General features: G+C 39.8%; 1 protein-coding gene across 3 annotated transcripts in view; it reads left to right on the top strand.

Moving 5' to 3' along the window:
* The first annotated feature begins 317 nt into the window (after nucleotides 1–317).
* The window catches only part of MICU1 (mitochondrial calcium uptake 1), a 221,362-nt gene continuing 199,668 nt past the window's right edge, over nucleotides 318–22,011 (top strand). For 2 of the 3 annotated variants that reach the window (XM_074232799.1, XM_074232797.1), the window contains exon 1: nucleotides 318–411. The gene's annotated coding sequence lies outside the window, so the exon portion shown is untranslated. Of the gene's footprint in view, nucleotides 412–585; nucleotides 658–22,011 lie in introns of those variants that run through there. The other variant, XM_074232798.1, reaches the window with a different exon arrangement.

Genomic DNA, 22,011 nt, shown 5'->3' with positions numbered 1-22,011 from the left:
GCGGGCAGCCGGGGTCGGGGCGGGCAGCCGGGGTCGGGGCGGCCGGGGTCGGGGCAGCGCTGCGCGGGCAGCCGGGGTCGGGGCGGCCGGGGTCGGCGCGGCCGGGGTCGGGGCAGCGCTGCGCGGGCAGCCGGGGTCGGCGCGGCCGGGGTCGGGGCGGCCGGGGTCGGGGCAGGCGGGGTCGGGGTCGGGGCGGCCGGGCCCAGCTCCGCACGCTCTCGGGCTCCCTCGTCAGGAGGCTCCGACTTTCCCGCCGTCGGGCGGCCCCGCCCCGATCCCGGCGGCCCCCGCGGCCCCGCGTCACGTGAGCACGAGCCTGGGCGCCGGGCTCCTCTGTCCCGGAGCGGCGGCCGCCGCGGCTCTATGGTCGCCTGAGGAGCCGCCGCCGGGAGCGGGGACGCGGAAGGCCGGGTGAGCGGGGAGCGGCGGGGCGGAGGGGGGAAGGGAGCGGGGGCGCGAGGGAGAGCCCCGCGCCCGGCAGGCCGGCCTCGCCCGGGACCCGGGCTTCCCCCCGCCCCCGCCCCGCGCCGCCTCAGCCCCTCCCCCGGGAAGGGGCGTTCCGGGGGCGGGGCCTCGCGGCTGCCGGGCGGGGCTCGGCCCTCAGGCCCCTCCCACTCCAGGCCGGAAGCCAGTCCGTCCCCGCCCAGCGGCGCGCAGGTGAGCGGGTCGCGGGAAGGCGCCCGAGGTGAGCCCAGAGGTGGCGGAGCCCGGAGCGCAGGGCGAGGTGCCGGGAGCCGGGGGGGCCGCAGGGCGGCTGGCGCGGCAGGAGCTGGGCGCTGCACCCCGGGCAAAGGAATCCAAACGCCACACAGGCTTGTTCAAGCGCCTCGTGCCTCCGTGGAAGGGCTGGCATGTCCTTGCTGTAGAGAATGTGGCAGCACTGGGTGAGGCAGGTTTTAGACTCCGATCAGGGCTTGCCAGGTCAGACCAATCTTCTTCTCTGTGTTTAACAGACATCGTGAAATATTTTTGAGGACAGCAAAATAGTTGCTCCGCATTGACTCCAAAATATTAAAAACACGTGTTGTACCCTGGACATTTAAAAACTTCTCCTTAATCCAGGACGGATCTATTATACATAAACTTAATTCAACCCTTTGTTGCAACTTTCTTTCAGTTCGTACAATCCTCGATTTATTGAATTACATGAGAAATACTACATAGCATATCAAGTTGTACATTTATTCCAAAATCCTCCTTTTCAAGTTTTAAAGTATACCTCTAGTCCGGCGTTCTGTGAGCAAGTCTGTATTTCCTTAGCCCATTTCATTTTAAAAACTTTGCTGAGAAGAAGGTAAAAAAGTCCAAGCTCTTACATCCAAAGCCTCCAAGAAAAACATGAATTGCTCTCAGGCCATGGAAGAGCTCCAAAAAGGAATTTGAGGGGCTGCTCACTGGCACAGTGGATAGAGCACCAGCCCTGGAGTCAGGAGGACCTGGGTCTGTGTGGCCTTGGGCAAGTCACTTAACCCCATTTGCCTTGCAAATACCTAAAAAAAAACCCAAAAAACTTTGCTCTCTATAGGCTTTGTTAAGAGGCACTGTGGTGTGACTGGAAGCAGTGCTAGTTCAGGAATCACAAGACAGAGCTTGAGCTCCAGTTCTGCTCCTAGCTCACCTTGGGATTTTGTTCAAGTCCCTTCACTTTTCAGTATTCTGATATATAAAGATGAAGTTGGACTGGAAAATCTCTTAAGATTCTATGACTTTTTCAATAATACAAATAACTGAAGAGGTTCTGGATTTTAGCCTACACAAATGGGAAATCCCTTCTATTCCCTCTATAGTTTTAGTTGGCCTTCTCTTTGTCCACAGTTCTTTTTAATGACTCTTGACACACACACTATGCCAGAGCTATGTATGGTATTTCAGGTGTGGGCACACCCTCAATTTGTGTTGAAGTTGGGTAATATAGTTTGCTTCCCCTGTGCTAGTGATATTAAGTCATTTGACTTTTTAACCTGTTGTCAAGTTCCAGCTCAACAGTAGAATTTGGTCATATCTCTGAAATTCATAAGAAAATTTAACCTGTTGCTCATTAGTTTGAGGTACAGGAATAGTGATGCCAAGGCTGCAGGTTCATTGGCTTTTTGGACCAGTTCTGTTTGTTTTGCTTGATAATTTGGGGTAATGTCAGATCTCCCCATTCCAGGCTACTCTCCATGTGGATGCTAAAGTGATTTTCCTAAGGTCTGTTTCTCCCTTACTCAGTGAGTTAGCACTGCCCTATACTGCTTTTTAGGATGACACAGACTCCTTGACCTGGTCAGGTCCCTCAGAAATTGAGCCAGTCTGTATTCCTAGGTCAGTTAGATCAGCCTGGTGTTTTCTTGCACACAGTACTCTCCTCACCCTTCTCTCTGCCCCTAAAGCCTGGAAGTCACTCCTTGCTCATCTCTGCCTCTTAATATCATCTCTTATTTCCTTCAAGTCTCAGTTGAAATCTGTCCTGAGGCTTTTTCTGACTCATTGGTTGCTAGGGCCCTGCCACCCAAGGACCTTGTTTATCTGGAAGTCCAGTGTGTCTTATTATAGACATTAATAGCTAGAATTTATTTAGCACTTTATGGTTTGCAGAGCATTTCACCTACCTTATCTTATATGGCCCTCAGGACATCTTGTAAAGTAGGTGCTTTTAGTATCTCTCATCTTACAAATGGGTTACAGGCTGAGAGAAGAAGCACCTTGGTCAAAGTCACATAGCTAGGAAGTGTTCAAGGCAGGATCTGACCTTGGGGTTTCTTGTCTCCAAGGCCAACACTCTCTCCACTACCTGGAACTGAGATGGGTTCTCTTCTTCATGAAGAGCAAGGAGGCAAGGGGCTGAGTTTGAGGGGAAAGATGATTAGATCAGTTTTGGTAGAGCACTTTTGTTATTTATTGCCCCTTTTTTGTTATGTGTCTGATCCTCGTCATACATATGTATTTAATACCAAGTTATCCAGGTCGAACCCTTGTTATTCATTTCTAGGCCCAGGTTCTTTACAGTAGCTTTCAAAGTATGTGTTTGGACTGATTTGACAGTCTGCCCAAAAGATGTATGGCTGCACTAGACAGATGGCATTTTTCATCTGTTCCATTTTTTTCATTGTGGATGGTTAGGCATAATATATATATATGTATATATATATATATATATATATATATATAGAGAGAGAGAGAGAGAGAGAGAGAGAGAGAGAGAGAGTTCATTAAATGTTTCTGGTATTCACAGACTTGATACAAATATTACAGTGTTATCTGTAGATAGTAACATTTAAAAAACTTCACTCACTAGAGAATCCTTTTTTTTTAGAAAAAATCTGCCCAGAATATTTCCATGACACTAATGGAATGCTTCATGTGAATCAACATGTTTTGTCTTTTACTTCATCTAAGGTATCGATTGATCTGTCAGTATGTAATTGATCAGTGTAACAGTTCAGTGAGTAGAGTTATTTCTATACTCCTGTCTGTAATACTACTCTGTAATTTTTAGCATGTAAAGGAGACACTTATTTGTGGAGAACTTTAAGTTGGCTGTTTGTTCCATTGATTCAAGTGCTTTAAAAAAAATCAATACAGTATAGACAGTTGATATTATACTCCCTCATAGTCAGTTATATTGTAAGGTCAAAGTATGTTTTCGAAGATCTAAAGACTGCCTGGTTTCTTCTTGTATTTTCATCAAGATAGCCTTAAAATATACATAGACTACTCTCAAGGATTTTATTAGGGCTGAGCATTATATCACATGGGTTATGAGTGGTAGATGGGGTTTTTGGGGGTCAACTTTTTTAGTAGCCTAGCTTGTGACATTTTCCTTTTGGGAAACCATGATTTACATCCATGATGTAAATCATAACATGATTAGGACTTAATTAGAAAATGTCTCAAATGCATATATATTTCATTCAAAGTCATTGTTGCTTTGAAAATTATATTGCAGATCCACAGAATACCAAAGTGGATGGTTTTTGTGCTTAAGAGCAGTTTATCAATATTATATTTTGTTTCTTAGCAGTGAATAGTTGTTTTATTTTTGACAGATCATCTGAATTCCTGGTTCTTCATACTATTACTTTATAATTCTGCTATTTACGCTGCCCTTCCAGGGCACTTTTTTTTTTTAGGTTTTTGCAAGACAGATGGGGTTAAGTGGCTTGCCCAAAGTCACACAGCTAGGTAATTATTAAGTGTCTGAGGCTGGATTTGAACTCAGGTACTCCTGACTCCAGAGCCATGCTCTATCCACTGCGCCACCTAGCCACCCCTAGGGCACTTTTTGAACTCATCTTCTCACTTTTCTCCCACTGATCTGCTTATGCAGAAAGATCCACACAGGAAATAATCTAGGGAGATTTAAGAAATCAGTTTCTCCAGGAACTGGATCAGGCAGAGTATTAGTGTTCTAGATGTCCTAAAAGTGAACTCCATTACTTAGGTATTATTTAGCTGAGAATTTGAATGAGTTCTTAGTGTTCTTGATTATTATCTATTTTAAAAAATATACTACTCTAGTGATCAGTAAACTTTGAGGACTATATTAAAACATCAGTATAACTCACTATTCACTAAAATTAGAGTATTAAAGTAGGTATAAAATTTAGAAGAGTAGTTAATAGTAATATCTAGTTGTAATGATCCTTTCTTATAGGTCATCTAAATCATTAACTATATTTTAAAATAAAATTTTAATTTTACAGTAGCTTATTACTTTGCAAAAAGAATGTGCAAATATTCACCAAAAAACATTGTGCTTAAATTAGAACCCTTCAATCAGTTAGCAACTCTTAATTAACATGAACTACACAATGACTGTCACTGTGCTAGAAGTTTGAAATACTAAGAAAAAAGTGAAATAGTTCCTGCCCTTAAAGAGCTTATACTGATCTGCAAATTTCTTATTATAATCTAGGGGTTTCAAATAACTATGTAATGGAATGATTGATTAAACAAACTGTCCTGTCATTTTATTTGAGCAAGGGAGGGTTTTGGTTTTAAATTCTATCTTGCCCTCATTCATGTCGATTAACAGGGAAAATAAAATCTAAACCAGTTATTAGATGCGTTCGACTCACTGTAGAATGTCTATTTCTTTCAGTGGATTATCAGTCTGGAAAATATAACAGGATTTCGTAGTGTTGGGCCCAAAGTGTTTGACAGCAGCTAAGTGGAGTCGGGGCAGCTAGGTGTCACATTGCTTAGAGTATCAGGTCTGGGAGACTAATCTTCCTGAGTTCAACTATGACCTGAGACACTCAGTAACCATGTGACTCTGGGCAAGTCACTTCACCCTGTTTGCCTCAGTTTTCTCATTTGTAAAATGAGCTAGAGAAGTATAAAGCAAATAATAATTGGCCTGGATGTGATTGTGAGTTTTCCTTAGTCACAGTTGTCCTGCTTAACCAGATGTAAAATTCAAATATGGAATTTGGACGTAGCTTGTTCCATAACATTGTTTATACTTTTGCTACTTCTGTAACTCTCAAATCTGTCATGAAGCCAGCTTCCCCTATAAATGTCCAGACTAGAGGGCAGAACCAGGGAAAAGAGAAGAGTCTAGTGGACTTAGAACTAGTGGAAAGGACAAGTGGAGAGGTAAGGGGAGAAGTGGACTTGCTAGAAGCTGACTAGGAACTTGGGGAACTGATAAACAAACTTGACCCTTTGTCTATCTTTCCACTAGTAGCAAAAATAAAATGGTATGAATTTCTCCATGCCTCCAAACTGCATTCCTTTGGCCTCTGAATTAGAGAACCAAAAGGGTATATAGAAAGAGAAAAATCTCCAGCACTTCTATACTTGGTAATGAGGATGGGATTTGTTTGGGAGATCCTGCTTCTCCCAATGTACTTTACAAGAAGGAAATGGCAAACCATCCCAGTATCTTTGCCAAGAAAACCCCAAATGGGGTTACAAGGAGTTGGACGTGACTGTTGGACATGACTGAAAAACGACTGAATTGTTGATGAAATAAAAATGTCTCCCAAATTTGCAAACAAACCACATGAAAAATTGGAGTGTTTGGCACTGTGTGGAAGATGGAATTAGAATTAGAAATAACTTTTGTAACTTAGAGAAAGTTTTAGAATTTTACGAGTAAAGACAACTTTAGGGTAGTACAAAAGAAATAAAAACCACTGAATATTTCTATACATGAAGACCGGCTTATCTGTAGTGCAATAAAATGGATTTTGCAGAATCATGATATAGTTTATAGCCCACAAGAGTGTGGAGTATAGGTACTATGTGAACTGGTTACCAAATAAGAATTTTTCATTTCTGCCTGACTGGTATTCTGTTTTTATTAACTTAAAAGCCATTGCTCTGTGTTGACTCCTTTACTCTATAGTGATGAAAATCTTACTGCTTCTTTCTCATGCCCTGAAGGTAAAAAAATTTTTCTCATATGGGAATGAATATTCTTTGAAGCTATTGAGCAATTTCTTATATTGGCATCACTAAATATCATGTACTTACAGAGTAGGTGTATCTCACTTCTAAGTTTGGCATTTTTTTCTTTCTGTGATTGAGTCACTTCTATATATTGTAGGGGAAAAAAAGAGTATTTGCTTATATTAGTAAAGCTCCTCAAAGATGAAAATTTTCACACTATTTCCAGTAGATTTTTTAATTGAGCTGTTTATGCAGTGATAGTTATAGTTCATGGAACTTACTTAAGATTTTTTTTCATTGGCACTTTGTTTTCTGAAACAGTTCTGTGAAGTTGCCTTTCTTTTACTGAGGAAAAAAAATCAATTTTGATGCTGGAGAAATGAAATGTTGCTAACCTTGATCATTCAGAAGGAAATAGCTTGATTGATCCTTCCCCCCACCCCCCTTAAACTGGATGAATAGGCCCTGCCATTTTTCTCTGTGTAGCTAGCTAAACTTAGGTTCATAGGTGGGTTGCTCTGATAGTCAGAAGAGTGAAACCTTAGCGTACCCTTTTGAGAAATAGGTTTTTTAATATGTTTTCTTTACCTTAAAATTTTTTTCGTAAGATGACAGATTTAAAGTTGGTTGGAACCTCAGAGATGATGTGGTTTAAATTCTCCTATTTTACAAATGAGAAAAAAATGAGTGCCCAGAGAGAGAATGTGATAACTAATAAGGACCCAGTGAGGACCCTTGGACCTTTCTAGTAGTTCAATATTGCCTAGACTTTGAAAAAGTATCAGGAAAAAATGATATTTATTTTTTCAAATTTAAAAAATACACAACTTTGGAATTAGCAATATGAAACATTAGTCTTTGTTTTAAACTAGTGTTTTAATTGCTCCTGGGATTACATCAACAGTTTTTTAAAAAGTAGGTTTCCAGACTAGCCATACTCCCCCATCTAAGTCTTCTGTATCAGTTCTTTCTCTTACAACTCATTTTTATGAGATAATTACTTTTTGATGTTTCTTACGCCATTTTGCTTTTTAGAATCACATCAAACTCAGCTCTACCCAGTCTTTCTTTTTGAACTAACCAATTATTAATGACAATCCTGGACATATGTTTTACATTTCCATGTATAAAAATAAACAATTTGTTCTTATTGAGTCCCTTGTAATTAGTCTCTGATGCTTACCTTATATATCTTTTCGATCTCATCTGCAATTTTCCATTAAGTTCAGGTCTTTTTGCGACAAATCCAGAAAATCTGTCAATTTATTGAATGCCTTTTTTTTTTGTTATTGTTCAGGATTTTATTTTGTTGGGTTTGTTTGGTCTGCTTGGTTCACATTAGTTTATGGAAAGAACATTCTGAGAATAAGCAAACTTGTAGTTTTGCTTGTACTCTTACTCTGAAGGACATGTGGATTAATCTGAATTCTGAATATATGTATATATTCTCAGTGACACCTTGTAGACTGCAAAGACATTTTTGTTGCTGTGATGTCTGATTTCCAGGTTAGAAATAAATGTTTCCATATCAAAATCCAGTTGAATTATTTTAGTAAAATTTAGTAGCCACTTGTTCTGTCCCCAAAACATTTTTAAGAATTTATTGTTGGGGCGGCTAGGTGGCATAGTGGATAAAGCACCGGCCCTGGAGTCAGGAGTACCTGGGTTCAAATCTGGTCTCAGACACTTAATAATTACCTAGCTGTGTGTCCTTGGGCAAGCCACTTAACCCTGTTTGCCTTGCAAAAACCTAAAAAAAAAAAAAAAAGAATTTATTGTTATGGAGTAAATTTAGCCCAGTCACACTTTTGACCCTTATTCCTGGAGGGGAGGAAACTAGTGGATTTCTTGCCCTACTGGCTCTATAGCAGCAGTGTCAAAGCTGATTGGGTGTTCATACTAAGCTTGACACCAGTATGATGAGTCCCTGAGAGTGGGGAACCAGCAGTGGAGGTCAGAAACAGAGCAGGTCAAAGCTCCCATGAAGAGTTGTGGTGTTACTGGACCTGTGAGTGTTTGTTGCACTTCCAGCCTAGGTGTGAAGGGAAACCAAGTCCAAAAAAGAAAATAAAAAATAGTAGAGGAAACAGTATTGTCACAGAGAAATAGTAGAGGAGAAAAATAGTAGAGGAAACAGAACATTGATATATAGAAAGATAAGATGTTATATTATGACAGTTCGTTTAACAACCATTATCAGTCTCTGATACATTTTAAGATTTTTTTTGAGATATTCCTAGAAAATTCCATCTGATCCTTATTTCTTATCTATTACAAATACATGTGGTTATCTGCCCTTCTCTGTTTCTTGGTGGGATTACTACTACATGGCCGTTAGGAAATCTAGGACGTTACAAAACACACCAAGAATTTCTTTGCAGTTTACAAATGTCATTTTGCTATAGGTTCATGTACTAGGGAAAAATTGTTTAAACCAGGTACTTCTGGGGGGGAACCCCCAAATTTGAAGACTGTCGTAAAAATGTCAAAACTGATTGACTTTAATTTTATTAAATATTTTATGAAAAAGTTGAGAAGATAAGGTAGTAGTAACTAGATGTGAATTTTGCTTATCCAGATGGACTGATCTTGCTGCCATATTTTGGAGCCTTTAAAAAGGTTTAACACAGGAAGTTGAAGGATTATTCATGTTCTGTCTTAATGTTACAGGTAGGGGGAGGGACTGAGAAATAATCATGTAGTAAAATAAATCAATATGTTTGTAAAATGTTAAAATCATTCAGTTAAGTTGTTGCAGGTACTTTGGTTGGATAGACTTTGTGCTGACCTCAGAGCCCTTCTTTGATGTGAGCTCTGATTTGAAGTAGAGTAGGAATCTGTCTGTTAGATTGTGCTTTCACTTCAGGGAAATAAATACTTGCCATTGGTACTCTTTGTACCTCTTCAAGGGATCATCACCAATATTATACAGACTGCCCTCTAAGCTTTCTTATTTTTACCTCTCTGTTTATATTTCTTAACCCCAGTAAGTTTCACAAAAAAACTGGCTGATTATATTAATAATTTTGCCTAAATATTTTTTGAGTTGATCCCTAGGTGTGGCTTATATCTCTATCCTGATTTATTGCTAATAAAAAGGTCTCAGCAGCTTAGCTATTGTTATAAGTAAAGAAATGAAACTATAAAGGAATTCTTAAAAATCCTGGATCTTTTGCATCCTTCCCTTTCCCATGAAGTTCATAAGGGTTCTAATCTAGTTGCTTCTTTCTTGCTCACTTAGAATTTTTACTATTCTTACCTGCTCTAATCTATTCCCTTTTCTTCAAAGCATGTCTAGCATAATGTTAAGACCCCACTCCCCCGTCATGTCAGTCCTGTTGCCTAGCAAATGAAGCATTCAATCTAGTTCATCTTCCAAAAAAGAGAATAAAGTTGGTTTGGTGTAGCCATTTTTGATGAAGTCCCATTGGCTTCAGACATTTGCTACCTTCAAGACCCTAGGCAAGTTGTTTAAATTTTGCCTCCTCGTGTAAATGGGATAATAATAGCACCAATCTTTTGGGGTTATACTGAGGATAAAAAGATAATGTTTGTACAGTGCTTAGGATAGTGCCTGGTGGAATTATCGTACAGTTGTTTCAGTGATGTCTGACTCCTCATGACCCCACCTGAGTTTACTTGGCAAAGATACCAGAGGAGATTGTCATTTCCTTCTCCAGCTCATTTTAATAGTTGAAAAAACTGAGGCAGACAGGTTAAATGACTAGTCCAGGGTCACACAGTGAGCAAACGAGGCCAAAATTGAGCTCTGGTCCTCCTGATCCCAGGCCTGGCACTCCTTGGTGATACAACGCTGCCCTGGCAAATAGTAATTGCTATGGCATAAGTGGTAGTGGTGGTGGTTAGGAATAAAAGCTGCTGCTGCTGCAGCTTCCTTTCTTTTTCTTTTTCTTTTTTTAAAGTTTTTGCAAGGGAAATGGGGTTAAGTGGCTTGCCCAAGGCCACACAACTAGGTAATTATTAAGTGTCTGAGGCTGGATTTGAACTCAGGTACTCCTGACTTCAGGGCCAGTGCTCTATCCACTGCACCACCTAGCTGCCCCTGCTGCTTCCTAAGTATTCACAAACCATCCCATTAATGATCTTTACTAACCTGTAGTATGTTCTTCATTTTTAGGCCTCCCACTTGACAGTCTACAGAATATGATCATTGTCTGATAGACAGAAAGAACCCCAGTGATATCGAACCCATCCCATGACCCACAGTCATTCCTGCTTCACATCTCTGATTTCAGGGAGGGAGAATCCACTGCCTTTTAGGTCAGCCTCTCCTATAACTCTAATTGTTAAGAAGGTTTTCTTGATATCATCAGCTCTAAATTTGCCTTTTCTTTTTTTTTTAAAGGTTTTTGCAAGGCAAATGGGGTTAAGTAAGTGTCTGAGACCAGATTTGAACCCAGGTACTCCTGACTCCAGGGCCAGTACTTTATCCACTGCACCACCTAGCAGCCCCACTAAATTTGCCTTTTTACTTCTCCCATGCATTTTTGATGTTCTTGTCTTTTAGGGGCAACCAGAATAAGTCTAGTCCTTCTCCATGTGGCAGCTCTTCAGATCCTTGAAGATTCCCACTCTGATTCTTTTCCAATATAAGTATTCATCCAATATAAGTTCTGTCAACCACTTTGTGTGATATGGCTTCCATCACTTTGGGTTGTTCTGCTCTGGATGCTCTTTAGCTTATTAATGATTCTCTTAAACTGACCCCCAGCACTGAAAATAAAACTTCAGATCAGGGCCAATGATAACAGTGACTTCCTTATTTCTGGAACCTGTGTCTCTGTAAATATAGTCCAAGATTTTATTAAATTTTTTGGTTGCCATCTTGTACTTCCTGCTCCTAGTGAGCTTGCAAGTCTGCTAAAACTCCTTGATCTTTTTAAGAACAGCCATCTCGGGGCAGCTAGGTGGTGCAGTGAATAGAGCGCCGGCCCTGGAGTCAGGAGTACCTGGGTTCAAATCCGACCTCAGACACTTAATAATTACCTAGCTGTGTGGCCTTGGGCAAGCCACTTAACCCCATTGCCTTGAAAAATCTAAAAAAAAAAGAACAGCCATCTCCCTCATCCCATATATGTAGAGTCTCCTTCATCCTGTATACTTAGTCTCCCTCATCCAGTATGCATGACATTTGCTTTTCAAACCCAGTTGTATGACTTTATTGAACTTCATCTAGTTTACAGGCAGCTGTTGCTACAGAAGAGAATATTGGGCCTGGAGTTGGGAAGGTCTGAGCTCTATTCTAGCCTCAGACACTAATTGGCTGCGGGATTCTGGACAAGTCATTCAACCTCTGCCTGTCTCAGTTATCTCTACTGTAAACTGGAGATAATAATAATGCTTACCTCCCAGGGTTTTGTTGTTGGTGGTGTTCAGTAGTGTCTGACTCTTTGTGATTCCATTTGGGGTTTTCTTGGCAAATATACAAAAGTGGTTTGCCATTTCCTTCTCCAACACTAAACCAAACTCATTATCTTTCACTCTAAGCACTGCCCCCTTCTCCTTTGTTGTTGTTCAGTTGTTCAGTTGTGTCTGATGCCCATGACCTCATTTGGGGTTTTCTTCGCAAAGACACAGGAGTGGTTGGTTATTTCCTTCTCCTGCTCATTTTACAGATGTGTAAACCTAGAGTTGTGGTAAGGAACAAATGAGGTAACATATGGAAAGCATTCTGCAAACCTTAAGATGCTAGAGAAATGCCAGTTGCTATTATTGTTCTATTTATTCCACTGCTCTAGCCTGTCAGAATCTTTTTGCACCCCGACTCTGCCAGATAGTAAGTTAAAAAACTATCCTTCTCAGCCTTGTTTGATATGAAAATTTGATGAAGATATCATAATTATTGATAAAAAATATTAACAGCACAGGACCTGGTACAAGTTTGAAAGATATTCCATTGGAGATCCCTTGCTAAGCTGACATTTTGTTAGAGACTCTTTTAAGTCAAGCCATCCAACCAGTTCTGAATCTACCTAATTGTACTGTCATCTAATCCATATTCCAACTTTTCCTCAGGGGTAGTATGTGATACTTTAATCGATTGTTTTGCCAAAATTTAGGTCAACTACAACTACAACTTTTCTGTATAAACTATCATTTCAGATAGTCTGTCAAGATGGGAAATAAGTTTGGTCTGGCATGACCAACTGTTCTTAGTGAAACTACATTAGTTTTTTCTATTCTCCTCTCTTCTTTATGGATGTCTTTCAGTTATTTTTTAAGTTATCCATTCCAGAATTTTCCCTATATATAGTGTAGGCTCTATTATAGTCTTCCATTTTTTTTTTTGAAAATTGGGACAGCATTCCCTTTCTGCAGTTTTATAGTACCTCTGACAGTGGCTCTGCAATCATATTTGCCAGTTCTATCAGTACTCCTCAAAAAACAACTAGATGCTGTCAACATTTGCTTACATTATCTTGGATATCATAACTTTTTCCTGGCCAAGTTCTTTATCCTTTTCAGAAAACAGAAGCAAAATAAATATTAAGCAGTTCTTTCTTCTCTCTCTAGTTGATTTGCATCATTTTATCCATCTCTTAATCAATCCCTCCTTTGATCCTCTTTTTTTTTGCTGTATTATAACTTAAAAAACAAAAGAGACTGCAATTTTTTTTGCGACCTTTGGCCATCTTGATAGTCTCAGCTTATTTTGGCCAATTGCACCCCTGACACTGTTTTTATGAGATCTTGCCATATTCTTCTTATATTCATTCTTTTTTACTTGGTCCTTTTTCCATCTTTCACACATTTCTTTTTTAAAATCTAATTACATCTCCATCCATGTAAGCCTATTTAGAAAATTCCCATTTTCTTCCTCATAATGTCTTTTGTCTTCAGAGTTTAATTCTTTTTTTTAAATTTATTTTTATTCTCATTTTGTACAAATGTTTTTTTACATTAATAAAATATACTTGTTTACAAGTAAACAAAATACCCCTCCCACCATAAATATAGATAGACTTGCTTGTAAAGGGGAGAGAAAAAAATTAAAATAAAAAAAATAATAGTAATAATTGTAGGTATGGCCAGGTGGTGCAATGGACGAAGCACCAGCCCTGGAGCCACGAGCACCCGAGTCCATATCCAGCCTCGTAAACCCAATAGTCACCCAGCCATGTGACATGCAAAGCCACCCAATCCCCACTGCCCTGCAAAAATCAAAAAGAAGAAAAAGAAAAAGACCCAAAATAAAATAAAATAGTAATAATAGTAGGGGTGGCTGGGTGGCAGACAGAGCATTGGCCCTTGAGCCAGGAGCACCTGGGTCCGAATCCGGCCCCAGACACCCAAAGATCACCCTGCTATGTGGCCCCCGGCAGGCCACCCAGCCCCACTTGCCCTGCACCCTCCCTCAAATAATAATAACAAAAAATGTGCTTCAGTCTTTGTTCCAACACCATCAACTGTGTCGTGGGTGGATCACATTCTTTATGATAAGTCCATCACAAAAGTTGCTTCCATATTTTTCCAACGTTGCCATTGCTGATCACAACTCCCTCCATTCTTATTTCTCCACTACCATGTACTCTATTTTCTCTCTCCTTTCACTCTGACTCTGCTGTAGGGTCACTGAGTGGCGCAGCAGACAGATCCCTGGTCCTGGGGCCAAGAAGCCCTGAGCCCCCATACCACCCCTTAGGCCCAGAATCCACCTGGCCCTATGGTCCTGGGCAAGCCCTCCAATCCCAGCCCCTTGCAAGAAGTAAAAAAGAAAATGTGTTATATCTGACCACTGTTCCCACCATGGCCCATCCTCTCCTCCTTTATTCACTTCCCCACCCCTTCCCCCTGCTCCCCCCTCCTTCTTACTCCAGTTGTCTATACCCCATTGAGTATATTTGCTGTTTCCTCTCCTAGCCATCTCTGATGAGAGCAAAGGTTCCCTCATTCACCCTTGCCTCCCCCCTTCCATATCATTGCAATAGCTCATTGTAATAAAAAAAATCTTATTATGTGAAATATCTTGGCCTATACCCCCTCTCCTTTTTCTTTCTCCCATTCCATTTCCCTTTTTTTCCTGTTGACTCCATTTTTACACCATATTTTATCTTCGAATTCAGCTTTCTCCTGTGCTTTAACTATAAAAGCTCCCTCTACCTGCTCTACTAACTGAGATGGTTTATATGAATATTATCAGTATCATTTTTCTGTCCATGCAGTTCATCCTCATTAAGTCCCTCATATTTCCCCCCTCTCCTCCAATCTCCATGCTTCACCTGCGTCCTGTATCTGAAGATCAAACCTTCTGTTCAGCTCTGGCCATTCCAAAAGGAACCTTTGAAATTCCCCTGGTTCATTGAAAGTCCATCTTTTTCCCTGGAAGAGGACATTCAGCCTTGCTGGGTAGTTCATTCTTGGCTGCATTCTAAGCTCTTTTGCCTTCCAGTATATTGTATTCCAAGCCCTAGGAGCTTCCACTGTAGTTGCTGCTAAGTCCTGTGTGATCCTGACTGCAGCTCCACGATATTTGAACTGTGTCCTTCTGGCTGCTGGTAATATTTTCTCTTTGACTTGGGAGTTCTGGAACTTGGCTATAATATTCCTGGGGGTTGGTTTTTTGGGATCTCTTTCTCGGGGGGATTGGTGGATTCTCTCCATTTCTATTTTGCCCTCTGCTTCTAGAATATAAGGGCAATTTTCCTGTAGTAATTCTTTGAAAATGATGTCAAGGCTCTTTTCCTGATCATGACTTTCAGGTATTCCAATAATTTTCAAATTATCTTTCCTAAGTCTATTTTCCATATCAGTTGTTTTTTCAATGAGATATTTCACATTTTCTTCTAATTTTTCAGTTTTTTGGTTTTGAAGTATTGATTCCTGATTTCTGGTAAATTCATCAATCTCCCTGAATTCTATTCTTTGTATGAAGGATTTGTTCTCCTCAGAGAGTTTTCTTATCTCTTTTTCCATCTGGCCAATTTTGCTTTTTAAAGCATTCTTCTCCTCAATAAGTTTTTGAACTGTTTTATCCATTTGACCTAAGCTGTTTTTTAGCATGCTATTTTCTTCAGCATTTTTTTTGATTTCCTTGACTAAGCTGTTGACTTCATTTTCATGTTTTTCCTGCATCTGTCTCCTTTCTTTTCCCAGTTTTTCTTCCAACTCCCTCATTTGATTTTCAAAGTCTTTTTTGAGCTCTATCATAGCCTGAGCCCAATTTCTGTTTTTCTTGGAGTCTTTAGATGCAGGAGCTTGTGCTTCCTCATCTTCAGACTGAGTATTTTGATCCTTCTTAGGCTCATTTGCAAAATATTTCTCAATGGTCTTCCTCTTATTTCTTTGCTTGTTCATTTTCCCAGCCTAAGCCTGTTTTTTGGGGTGCTTCCTGAGCTTTTGGGACACTCCCACAAGGGTCTCAGTGTGTGAGGTTCTGTCCTCCCTCCTGGTCTGTGAATGACCATAAGCGCCCCCCTCTGCCACGGGGCTGAGGTTGGGGGGGGGGCCCTGCTGTTCTATGGGGGGGCCTAGACTGGGATCAGGATCTGAATGTGTTCAGAGCCCCAGAGTCCTGTTCCAGGGGCAGAGGACAGAGCTCAGCAGTCTCTCTCTCTCTCTTCACTCCCCTCCCTCAGCTCAATGGGCTCATGCCCTGGGGGCTCCTGCTTACTGGCTCCACCTGCTTCTGTTTCTAGGCTGCAGAAAGACCAAGCTGCTTGTTGTGTGCCCTGAGAGCTGGGCTCCACTTGCTCGCTGTTCCCCCCACTTTGTGCCCGGTGCTCCCCGGGGTGCAGCTCAAGAGACTCCCCGGCTGCTGTGAGCCGTGGCTCCCAGCGCCCTGGGGCTGCCTCCGGGAGGCTGAAGTTCTTTGGCTCTGGCGGGCCACCCCTCTGGCTGGCCAACCCTCCGACCCCGGGGAGCAGAGCCTTTCTGCTCTTTTCCAGGTTACCTTGAGTAGGAGAACTGACTCAAATGGGTCCCTTTGTGGGTTCTGTCTCTCGAAAGTTTAGTTAGAGTCCTTAGTTTATGAGTTTTATCAGAGAGCTCCTAAGACTGGATCCCTTCATGTCGCCATCTTGGCTCCGCCCCCCAGAGTTTAATTCTTAAGTATCTTCCATTTCTCCTGGTTTGATTTCCTCTTGTAGAATTTGAGTGTATGGAATCCTTTCCACCTTTTCTCTGAATTCTTTGAAATCTGCTTTGTCAAATTTAAGAGTACATGTGAGACTACACCTAAATTTCTTTTCCTTTATCACAAACTCTACGAGGGGGTCATCTCCCTTAGTTCTCAACATTTCTACCTTAGTAAGAATTAGATCCAGAATATCATTTCCCCTTTTTGATTTCTCTGTCTTTTAAAAGATGAAATTGTTATTAAATAAGCAAGCCAAGAAATTATTGGCCTCTTTACTTTTTGGCTGGAAAGGAGACAGCATAGTATAGTAAGAGAGCTTTGCCTTTGGAATCTGGGGACTGGAGTTCAAATTCCACTACTGACGACTCTGTTTTCTTGACTTGGAGCAATCCTTTCATCTCTCTGGTCTGAGTTTTCTCCCTTCTAAGGGCACAATATATAGTTTTATGGCACATATCTGGACTTTGAAAATATCAGGACTTTTCATACCTAAAAAATTTATTGTTCTACCCCCAAACCCCTGAACCCAAAAGTCATTAACTTTCTCCTTTTCCATTTAGCTGACTGATCAACTTTTTGGTGTTCAAATTTAATAGAAAGTTCTAATCCCAAACTGAAGATTTTTCGGTCATCTGAATTATGTGTTAAATTTTCAACTGAGACTGTCTTGTTGATTTAATCTTCCATTAAATATAAACCTTCATCTTAATTGAGTTCTTCCATGATGATTTGTGAAGTCCTAGAGTACTGAGAACACATATGATTCATTTCCACATCCTACATAGCATCCATATTCAAATCTGAGTTCCTGACTTAACATATAGTAAGAAACTTGACTTCTGAATGAATGAACCTCTAGAGAGGGACCTTGCAGACACAATATAGTTAACCGTTAATTATCTTAGCTGCAACTACATCTTTGACAATATATAGAATGAACTTCTCTCATTGAGTATATCTAGCTACATTCTATAATGAAATATGGAAGATTTTCATTATAGGACATTTTAGAAATTGTAGTATAAAACCTATTTTATCTCAGGAATTATATTATAGTTAGGAGTTGTATATCTATTGTAAAAATAATACCATATTTTATAATATATTTGTCTATAATATGTTGTAAAGATTAAGTGCTCTTTTCCTCCATAATCATTCATATTTATAAAACAGGGATCCAACTCAGAAATTCACAAGATTTCACAGCTACAAAGGACTTAAGAGCTGATCTTGTCCAACCTGGTCATTTTACAAAATAGAGAATATTAAATTGTCATATGTTCACAGTTACATGAATGGCAGAGTTGGGATTAGACACCAGCTCTCTTGATTCCCAATGGACTACTTTTTCAACCTAAACATACTAAACGTCCTTTCATAAAAATCTTACAAAATATACATATCATGTGTGTGTTGATTCCATAAGGAAATCCAACCTACTATACAAGCTATATCACAATATCATAAATTTGACTTATCTAGAATCACTTATACTAGGTATGATGAACAAACTCTTAATCAGCAACGATTTTATCTGCTTTCTTAGAATTGAAAGACTTTGTCGGGGTTATAGGAGTATCTTAAATCTCTTTAGGAGGTAAAGTTAGAGGCTTCCTTTCAATAAACATTCCTATAGGGGCAGCTAAGTGGCACAGTGGATAGAGCACTGGCCCTGGAGTCAGGAGGACCTGAGTTCAAATGTGGCTTCAGACACTTAATAATCACCTAACTGGTCTTGGGCAAGCCACATTGCCTTGCAAAAAACAAAAAACAAAAAACAAGTAGACATTCTCAATAATTTCACTGAGCATTCTTGTTAAAAAAAAAAAGGTATAGTAAAATTTACTTGAAGGTACAACTAAAGATTTTAGTTGCAAGGGTTTGTAAAACAAGATTCTCTTGGACTTAAATTATCAGAACAGGGGTTAAATGATTACTTGTTGGAGGACTGTAAAAAGGGATTAATGCTTAGGAGAAAGATTGGATTAGGCAGTCTCTGAAGTCTCTTCCAACTCCATGACTCATGGGTTGTCTAGTCCAACTTCAGTTTCTTATCTTTCCTTCATATACTCCTATATTCCCACTCAGAATCATCATCAAGGGCAGCTTTGAAATGAGTAAAATAACAGAAAAAAAGTCAGAGAAGTGCTTAGGAGAGAAGGGGCTGTCATACTCCTTTTGCCCTCAAGATTTATAGGAAAGATCAGATTTTGTGTGTGTGTGTGTGTGTTTGTGTGTTTGTGTGTGTGTGTGTGTGTGTGTGTGTGTGTGTGCTGTAGGCACATGCACAGGCCCACAAAAGTCAGTAGACTTACAGACACACCTGTGTGTGTGTGAATATGTGATATATATGTGTCGATAAATCCTGGGATCTTTTTAAACAAGAGAGAGAGCGCTTCTGTTTTTTGTTTTTTTTTTTTTTTGATTCTGTGGATGCATGTGAACAAAACCCACAGGAATTGAATATACTCATCATTTTTTACTTTATGCAGTAAAGGCTAAATTATAATTCAGTAGACATTTTTGATGTAACTTGAAACTTTTATATCATTCATATTATCACTCTCTGTTAATAGTAAAAAAAATATAGAGGTTTTCTTTGTACTTAAAAGGCAAGCCCTTGAGGCAGCTAGGTGCTGCAGTGGATAGAGCACCAGCTCTGGAGCCAGGAGTACCTGAGTTCAAATCTGGCCTCAGACACTTAATAATTACCTAACTGTGTGGCCTTGGGCAAACCAGTTAACCCCATTACCTTGCAAAAACCTAAAAAAAAAAAAAAGGCAAGCCCTATACCTGTGATGTTCATACTAAACATATATATTGTTATATTTCTCATGTTCTATAAATATTAAACTTAATAGGCATATGTTATCAGGAGGCTACTGAAGGAACTGTGGAGTCATTCTCAGGGAGAAAAATTACTTTGAATTTTACAATCAAAAGTGTAGTTTTGAGAGACATTCAGTAAGGCTACTTGAAAATCCTCACCGAAAGAATTATGAGATTTCTGAGTTGGAAGGAACTAAGAGACCATTTAGTCTAACCTATCTTCCTCCCTCCTCAAAAATATCCACTTCAGCCTCCCCTAAAAGTAGTTGTAGATCAGCTAGGTGACACAGTGGATAGAGCACCAGCCCTGGAATCAGGAGTTCAAATTTGATCTCAGACAGTTAATAATTGCCTAGCTGTATGACCTTGGACAAGTCACTTAACCCCATTGCCTTATAAAAATAAAAAAAAGTGGTCTTATGGGCTCCACTTAAAAGAAGAAACCTATTGCTTTACCAGATAGTCCATTTTACTTCTGGAATAACTCAAATTATTAGGTAAGTTTTCCTGCCCTTAAGCTAAAATCAACCTTTCTGTAATTTCTCCTAGTTCTGTCCTCTGGGGCCAAATAGAAAAAAGTCTAATCCTTTTTTCATGTGAAAATACTGAAGGAAGAGTTACAACTTTCCATAGAAGGTGTATATCTTCTTGATAAGAGATATCAGTTTATGTGGAAACTCATTAAGTATGGTAGGATGAGGATCCCTGAAGAAGCAATATGGTAGGAGAAGCATACCACAGACTTGCTGTTCAGAAAGATGAAAAGTTTGTTCCTAATAGACCAGCTGAACTGCCTCTTTTAGTGGGGGGCCCTTGGAATCTCTGGAGATCTCCTAGATGGTTCTCTCTGATAAATGGAGTATAATAGATAAATTCTGGGCTATTCAGAAGGTAGGGAATACAGAGAGGTTTGCTCTCTTAGCACTGAGTCTGATCAACAAGAAAGAACTAATTGATGAAATAGTGATTTTTTCTTTTTAGGTTTTTGTCAAGTGTCTTGCCCAAGGCCGAACAGATAGGTAATTATTAAGTATCTGAGGACGGATTTGAACTCACGTACTCCTGACTCTAGGGCTGGTGCTCTATCCACTACACCACCTAGCCACACCTAATTGATGAAATAGAAAAAGGAGGAAACTTATTTTTCTAAGTTTTAGATTCTGGAAATGAAAGCAGATTCTGAATTCTCATATTATAGCTAGTTCTTAATTTTCTTTGATTACTGTATTTAATTTATTTTTCTGTTTCTCTTAACATTTTTATGGGGACTGATCTTTTTAAAACAATTTATATTTGAAATGAATTTGTAGATACAGTAATAAAGAGTGCCATTGGGCACATTCTCTGATATTTAATGATGTAAAGCAGTTGCAAAAATTAATTAAATCATCAAAAGTGTTATGCTGGGTATGGCTAGTTAATAGTAGCAAAAAGTTGTATCTTCCAGATCTTAATGCCTGGCATAATTTTCTCAAATAGAAGGAAATTTGTCAAAGGAGCAGACTGAATTAGAAGACCCAGCAGTCATTTGTAGCTCAAAAATTCTGTGGTACTTCCTAACTTGTGCTTATCCTCTGTCTTGATCCTGATATCTCAGCTACATTCATCTTTTAATTATTGGATTTGGGAGGGTAATTTTTTGGCCTCTCTTTAGCATATTCAGAGATGAAAAAAGTCTCTGATCTAAAGAAGTTAATATTCTCCTTGATGATCCAACATATATTTGTTCATTCTATGAACGCCAAGGGAGGAAGAGAGAATGGCCAAAAGGGGACAGGAAGTGGGTGACAGAGGCAACTCTGAAATGATAAGGTGGGACTTGAACCCCAGTTTCCTGTCTCTGAGCCACTCTGAGCAAAGGGCCTGGTAGGCTCTGTATAGTTGGTGGACATGACTAGACGTTGCCAGAGGACTCTTAACTTGTTTAAAGTTTTTCTTCTTACTAGAGTTTTTTCCCTCCTTATCAAGGTAAAACATTATCTCCATGGAGATCCATTTAGTATCTGATTGCTTACTGAGAGCAAAAGCCTGGGTGGAGCCTGTTGTTCTTTTTTAAGACTACTATATTTTTGTTTCTTTGTATTTGTAGTTCTTTTCAGTATTTCTTGTTTTTCCCACCACCTTTATTTCCCAATGACAATTATATTTCTCTTTCCCTTTCACAAAGACATCTTTTGTAACCAAGGGAAAAAAAATAAGCAAAACTAACATCAGACAAGTCCTTCCCTGAGTACTAACAACTACTAATAATAGCTAACACTGACTGTGGTAGACATTGTGCTAAGTCTTACAAATATTATCTAATTTGATCCTCACCCTAACCCTGGGTCATAAGACCTATTATCCCCATTTTATAGTTAAGGAAGCTGGGACAAACAGAAATTAAGTAACTTGCCCAAGATAACAGGACCGAGAGTCTGGGGCTGATATGCCTACCTGCTTCATCTTAAAGAAGGTGGGGAGGTGCATTTTTATTTCTTTCTTTGGGGCCAAGCTTGGTCACCCTATTGTCACAGCATTTAGCTTTTCTTGATTTGTCGTTCTTTCCTTTTAGGTTGTTGTAGTTGTATAGTGGCTCTACTTAACTTCACTTATATCAGTTATTCCTAATCTTCCCATGCTTTTCCTATTTATCATATTTATTTCTTATAGTACAATAAGATTCAGTTTTTCATATACAACAATACATATAGCTACTTACTTTATTT

The sequence above is a fragment of the Macrotis lagotis genome, chromosome 4, assembly GCF_037893015.1.
Source record: "Macrotis lagotis isolate mMagLag1 chromosome 4, bilby.v1.9.chrom.fasta, whole genome shotgun sequence".
NCBI classification, from domain to species: Eukaryota; Metazoa; Chordata; class Mammalia; order Peramelemorphia; family Peramelidae; genus Macrotis; species Macrotis lagotis.
The sequence above is the reverse complement of the archived record's forward strand: the minus strand, read 5'-3'. Positions and strand labels throughout refer to the sequence as shown.